Here is a 7,765-nt window from a genome sequence, read left to right as displayed (position 1 = left end):
AGAGATATATTATATTACTGTTCAACATAATAAATGTCTTCAAAGAAAATAGTCCCGCTATCGGTTCCTTTCTTTGGGTTGTCATGCTAAGCATGATCATGAAACCTCGGCTCTAATGTAAGAGCAAAATATTGAGGATTTAGTTTGGGCGGCCAGTTACTAGCCCCCGGTAGTGTTCGGCGACAGTCGAGGTCAAGCCGTAAACACTTCGGCCAATGTCATGAATGGCCCGTCATTTAACACAGTCATCGGATTGCTGACCAATTTACACTTATTGTGACAGTCAGTTTTCGGCTTTCTCCACTGAGGTGCTTAACCATGTGAGATGGAAGCACAATCGCAGTGGTTCTCCCTTTGCACACCTAGCCGAACGAAGCGGAACGTAGGAGGCAAGCGCAGGAGCCGGGCAACCCAACTATTGACCGAAGACACAATTCGAAACTGATGCATATATAGCAATATCCGGGAATATTTTTGCCGAATCTCTAAAGGTGTCCGGCGTTGCACTACGAGACTTGTGCTGAAAACACACAAATAGTTTAAAAGTGCCCTAAGCTTGGAAAACCAAAAAACGTCAGTAAAAACTTGACGTCCGAACAAGATCAAGTGTTCGGTGTCAATCCGAAAATTGGGGAAAATATTGTGCTTCTGTCGTGCATTAATATGACACATCTGATCTCAAGACTTCAAGCGGGTCAGCCTACGGCTGCAGCCTCCTATCCTGAAGGCGGAGTGTTTCTCGTTAGACCAGTTTAGCGAACTAAACTCGAGCGATCACTAGAGAGAAAATGGGTTATCTGGCTATTGACCATACACTCATGTCGAAAAAGAAGCGATAGAAAAAGACTTTGCAACGACCAAGAAGAAAACTAAAATAGCTCATATAAATTTTAAGAGCCCCCAAGTGACTTGGGTAAAAGAATTTTATGTATAATGATTGTATGTACCGAAGTACTAATATCATATATTTGTTCACCCGGACTTTAAACGCGTCTTAACCGACCGTCGTCTTCTCCCTCTTCAGTCAAGGACCGAAATGTGTTATGTACTCCACCTGTCGAGAATATCGACAGTGTTTCCGATAACCAGGCAACCGGGCCATAAGGCTATAACAGACAAAGCGCGCTCAGGGAACTTATGCTATATTACAGACGAAGTGCAAGAAGCATCTTCGAAGAAAATAGTATCCCCACCGATACCTTTCTTCGGTGCTCATTATTACTATGAGACTTGTGCAATAGATTTTTTGTACTCATGAGTTCCGTTGTGTGCCGACCATGATTAAAAACAATAAGAGCGCTAGCTTTCGGCTTCACCCAGTCTGAGGTCAAAGCTCGGAGGACCCGGTCGTGACAATCGCAGAGGTGCTCCCTTTACTCCCTAGCCGAACAATCGGGGACGTAGGGGTAAGCACAGGAGCCAGGCAACCCAGCTTGCAAATCACTTAAGTCAATATGGTGCATATTGTGGCGTAATACACGAACAAGGAACGAAGCCGTACAAGTATAATCATATGCAAGAGGAAAAAGTTTCATGAAGGAAGCCCCCAAGTAAACGGGGTATTTGAATTTGCTTGCAACAAACAAGGCTTTGACAAAGAACTTTGTCACAAACAACTTTTTGCCAAAAAGTATAATGCTTGGTCGAACCGAACAAAAGTTAAAAATTTAAAACTTCGAGCATGAAGGCAACTTAGCTGGGTAATGTGTTCGTTATTGATGATGCGGTCCGAGCTTGATGCGGGACAAGGTTCCATCCCCCAAGCCGGTCCCGAGGTGGCGGAGCAAAGAGCTCGGCACTCCGAAGTGGTGACATAGCACGGTCAATGCAGGCCGGCAGAGTGATGCCGAAGTCCTCGGCATAGGGTAATGAAGCGCTGACGAAGCCCCCCGTCCAGCCGAGGTGATGTGGTATGTCAGTACGCTGAGTTGACAATATGCCCAACCCGGATCATTTTCCTGTGCACAAAAAATAGTGCAAAACGGAGATAATAATAATAATGAAAAAAATGTTGCATAATAAATAATTTATGCAAAGATAGTAATAAAAGAAATATGGCCTGGCGCTGAAGTCAATGTCGATGCAGGGCATTGGCGTGATGCAGTAAAGATGTGGCAAAACATGAATTCACAGGTCGGTCCGAGTTCCGGATGCGGCGTTCGCCAGACTATGTACGGAAACTGACCGAACCACCACGCGACCGTCGTTAGTGCGGCCATCATTCGATAGACATGTGTACAGATGATGGAACAAACCAGAATAATAATTTCTTGGGAAAAATAAACCCCAACAAGCAAAAATTACTAGGATTAATAGCACCTGGTTTTATTTGTTGTAGCAATCCGAAGAAAGGTGACTCCCAAAACTGGGACTCGATCCGCACACCCATTGCCTGAAGGGCGATAAAGCGACGGCATGGCGATACTGGCGAAGGTTGGCTTGCAGAGGCAAAGCCCTTGGTCCAGCTAACGTGACGAAGCTGGTCGGCTAGTGACGCTGAAGTTTCCGGAATAGGTTGATGAAGAGATGACGAAGCCCCCGGTCCAGACGAGATGTCGAAGCCTCGATGTCAGCCGATGAGTCGAAGTAGGTCGGCGTGATGGACATCGGCTTGAAGAAGCAACAGTGCGGCCCTGCCGATGCCGGTCGTGACATGGTCGATGCCGGCTTGATGAAGTGACCGTGCGGCGATGCCGGTGTGACCGCTCTGTGTAATCCGTGGGGCGGCGATGTTGGTGATGATTTATCCTTCGCGATGCTGAACTCTTGTTCGGCTTGCCGAGATGATGATCCGAAGAAGTTGAGCTCGGCTCAACAAAGCGACGACGTGTCTAGCGCAGGTCGGTAGCCTTGGAGCAATATTGCCGGACTGGTTTGACACCAGCATAATGATGAAGATGACCTCAGGGGGGGCTTAAAAATTTACGGGCACGTGTTTAAAAACAACGCAAAATACCCTAGAAGAGAATTCCTCTAAAAAGGTTGTCCAATATCACGTTCATAAAGAAGCATGAATTCGGGTCGGATCCGTATTCGCGCAGAAAACAGATCCGAAAATTGGTCCACTCATCGGAAGGTTTCCGGAGTTTGAACCATCGGATCGAGCTGAAATTTGGAGGGGTGGTAGATATGGGAATTCCGCAGTAGATGAACGGTTGGATCTTCCAAAGGACCTCAGAGATGGGCTCTGGAGACCATGCCCTGAACTCGTCCAGATCCCGTCCAGATTTGACAGGGCTCCGGTATATCATAGATTGTCGGAGATTCCTCCATCGGAACTCGACGAAATTTCGCATGGCTGTTGTAGACGTAATTCCACACTATTCCACTGAAGCGATCGTCAAACCGACGCTTGAGGAGGTGGTGACGGCGAATACAAGTTCGCTGTCTAGAAAAACAGCACGGTCGCTTGAGGGCAATGTTGACGTTTGAGCCCCCGAGCTCCATGAATGATTCCTCCATGATTTTGATAGAGATCGGAGTTGATGTTTGATGAAGGCCCTCGTCCGAACACGGTGATCCGAACACGGGGCGCAGTTCTTGGTTGAACCAAGGTAACCAGTCGAGCTGGTGACGAAGATGCCGAAGTCGCAGTTGATCTGTAGGCGAGCCATCGATCCTTTTGCCGATCACACCCCGAGACTCTCAATGACAATGTCGGTGTCAAAACCGGCGGATCTCGGGTAGGGGGTCCCGAACTATGCATTTAAGGCGGATGGTAATAGGAGGCAGGGGATACGATGTTTACCCAGGTTCGGGCCCTCTTAATGGAGGTAAAACCCTACGTCCTGCTTGATTGATATTGATGATATGGGTATTACAAGAGTTGATCTACCACGAGATCATAGAGGCTAAAACCCAAGAAGCTAGTCTATGGTATGATTGTTGTATATGATCTATCGACTAGCCTGGCCTCGGTTTATATAATGCACCAGAGGCCTAGGATAACAAGAGTCCTAGCCGAATACGCCGGTGGGGAGGAGTCCTTGTCTTGATCACCAAGTCTTGTGGATTCTTCCATATATGCGGCAGCTGTCCGAACTGACCCATGAGTCACTAGTAGAAAAAGGGTCAAATGTGAAGCACATTAGTGTCGGTTTGAATTTGAGCCGGCACTAATGTGACCATTAGTGCCGGTTCCAACGGCTAGGCGGGCGGGCATCATTAGTACCGGTTCGTGGGCAACCTTTAGTACCGGTTCATGCCACGAACCGGTACTAATGAGGCTGTGTCAGGCTATGGTCAGGCTGGGGCCCCCACGAAGACCTTCAGTACCGGTTCATGCCATGAACCGGTACTAGAGTTTCTTTCTAAGCTGATTTTTAGTTCCACATCGCCAAGAGAGAGGTAGTATGAGCGGTTTATAAGCCGTGAGTGCACAGACAATGACGAAGAGTTGCAATGCTCACCTGCATGTTGATTAGCTTCAAGCCTGGCGGAATAGCATAGATTGCACTGAGCTATGTGCAGTGCAGTCTACACTATTCCGAATGGCTTGAAGCAAATTAACCAGCATTGCACCTCTTTTTTATTTTTAATAACTTATTTGAACTCTGGACTTCTTTTGTGTTCAGTATGCAGCATTCAAAGCGACGTCATCAATTTCCAACATGTTCTGACATCATTTATTGTTTTTCGGTCATTTACCTAATTGTTTAGAGAGCTAAATGACCGTGAAATTGAAAATCACTACAAAATGAATCCTGAAAATGTTGAAACTTGGCATGGTATCATCATATCACCCGCATAGCATGCGCGAAAGAGTAGAGAGGGTCACGGCAAAAACTGGACGCACTTCGTGTACAAACTGGACAAACTCTTTCGGAGTATCAGGGTTTCGGACGAGAACTCATCTGTTACACGGCCACTTCAATGTTTTTTAAACTTATTTGAACTCCGGACTTCTTTTGTGTTCAGTATGCAACATTCAAAGCGACGTCATCAATTTCCAACATGTTCTGACATCATTTATTGTTTTTCGGTCATTTACCTAATTGTTTAGAGAGCTAAATGACCGTGAAATTGAAAATCACTACAAAATGAATCCCGAAAATGTTGAAACTTGGCATGGTATCATCATATCACCCGCATAGTATGCGCGAAAGAGTAGAGAGGGTCATGGCAAAAACTGGACGCACTTCGTGTACAAACTGGAAATAGAAGAAAATAAATAGAAGAAAAGAAATAATGCAGAAAAGAAAAAACTATACAAAAAAATTACTCAAAAATAAATAATGCAGAAAAGAAAAAACTATATAAAAAATTACTCAAAAATAAATAGAAGAAAATAAATAATGCAGAAAAGAAAAACTATATAAAAATTTGTTGGCGCGTTGCCCAGTGGGCCTGCCAGACCTAGGGTGTGCAAATGCAGACCCAGAAGGGCCAGCAGGCTCACAGGGCAGCGCACCCTAGTTAATTAGGCCCAGAAGCCTGCTATATAGAGAAGCTTGAAGGAGCAGCCGTGACTGGGTTTATAAACCAGTGCGGCTGCCCTTCGCTCGGCGAGGTGGACTAAACATTGTGCACTGCGGGTGGCAGCGCACCACCTTTAGTACCGGTTGGTGGCTCCAACCGGTACTAAAGGGGGGGTCTTTAGTACAGGTTCGTGGCACGAACCGGTACTAAAGGGGCCGTTTCCCGCCCCTTGGCCTGGCGAAAATTGGCCTTTAGTACCGGTTGGTGGCTCCAACCGGCACTAAAGACCCCTCCTATATATATGGACCTACAAAAAAAATCAGTTCATCGACCACCAGTAGTTCTTCTCGATCCAAACTTCTTCGTCGCGCCCGTCGCCCCATCGCGCGCCGCCCTCGCCGCCCGTCGCCGTCACCGCCCGGCCCGTCGCCCCCGCCGCGCCCGTACATCGCCGCCGCCTCTCGCCCGCCGTGCCCGTCCCCTCGTCGTCGCCCGCCGCCGCCCGTACGCCGCCGCCCCCCGGTCGTACGTACACACACACACACAGACACACACACACACACACACATTGGTTTTACTTATTTTCTATTTCTGTTGTTTAGATTAATGTTAGATAAATTACGTAGATAATAATGTTAAAATGTTAATGGTTAGATGAATTATATGGAAAAGATGTTAAATATTAAGGTCAAATATATTTTACATGAATTAGAACAAGTTGAACTAGTTGAATTAGTATAGCTAGATATTAATTAGGTATATATATGAGATTATTTGAACTAGTTAAATTAATATAACTAGTTTATTTTTAGTATGAAAATTAATAGAACAAGTTTATTTTTAGTAAGAAAATTTAGGTATATGAGATTTGATGATCTAATCAAAATACTACTATATAGAACTACCTACTTTATTTTAGTAAGAAATTAATAGAACTAGTTTATTTTTAGTAAATGCTTAGTTGAATTAATAGAACTAGTTTATTTAGTTGAATTAATAAAAGTAGTAAGTGTTTAATGTTTCACCTATGTATGAACATATATGTTAGATATTAGATATAAATTATATGTTATATATATATATATTTAATTTAGTTATATGAGATTTCATTATCTAATTAATTAGTTGAACTAGTTAGTTGAATTAGTTCAATTAATTAGGTATATTCTTCGTAAGTGCTTAGTTGAACTAGTTGAATTAACAGAATTAGTTGAATTAATAGAACTAATAAGTATTTAATGTTTCACCTATGAACATAGGAATGTCGTCTGACGACGAACACGATTTCATTATGTGCGAATACTGCGAAGACCAGCGCGGCTTGTGCGGCCAAAATTTTCTAGTTGATGATAGACGCTTCAGCATCAAGCTGGATGAGAACTTCGAAGTGGGTACAGTAAGTCACAACGACAAGTCTTTTTTCGCAATTAAGCATGACTTATGCTTCATTTTGCTTCACCTTTTAATTTTAATTTTTCACTATTCTACTAGCGTATCCCCTGCCATGCAAGAATTTGTGTCTTAGATAAGATAGGTTTCAGTCATAACGAAACTATGGAGGTAAAAAGAATTTACTTGAAGACCGAGCATGGTTATACCTTCAACGTCAAATTATACAATGCAGACACATACACCTATTTTGAATGCAAAACTTGACAAGCACTATGCAAGGCTTATGCATTTGAGCCTGATATGGTTATCACCTTTGATATTCATCCGGAAGATGATATTGAAGGTAATAGAGACATCTGGGTCGATGTGCAGACGCCTCCAGTTCTACCATTATGTGAGTTTCTCAACCATATTTATGTCTTCGATATGAGATTATTTGAACCAGTTGAATAATTAATAGATCTCATGACAGCTTACTTCCAATCAAGCAAACATGTCCGGCGCTTGGTAGACAGGACCATCCACTGTCTCGGGGCTGAACTAAACTGCGAGGAGACAAGTCATTATGTTTCATGGCTTGAGGATCTGGATGCTGTCAAGACAAATTTCTTTCCTGCACCTAGAAATGTTAGTACTCAAAACGTGCGACCAATAGTGTTTGTACTGAACTATGGTCACATATATTTAGGAAAGATGGTAAGATTTCTACTATTTCTCCTTAGTGCATCTTTTGCATACATTATTTTTTAAGCTAAACTTTATTGCTAAGTATGTTACTATACGATGTTCTTTAACAGGGACTCCCGATGAATGTTGTGCCTGACTGGATCGAGACTAAAGGTACCATGAATATTGTTAGCTTACGACCAAGATATCCTATAATGCACTTTAGTGCATTCAGGATTTCTAATAGCGAGGAATGCTTAATAGTAAAAGACTGGAGCAAAATTATGAA

Source organism: Triticum dicoccoides, chromosome 3A, assembly GCF_002162155.2.
Source record: "Triticum dicoccoides isolate Atlit2015 ecotype Zavitan chromosome 3A, WEW_v2.0, whole genome shotgun sequence".
In the NCBI taxonomy this organism is placed as follows: Eukaryota; Viridiplantae; Streptophyta; class Magnoliopsida; order Poales; family Poaceae; genus Triticum; species Triticum dicoccoides.
Note: the sequence above shows the minus strand (reverse complement) of the source record.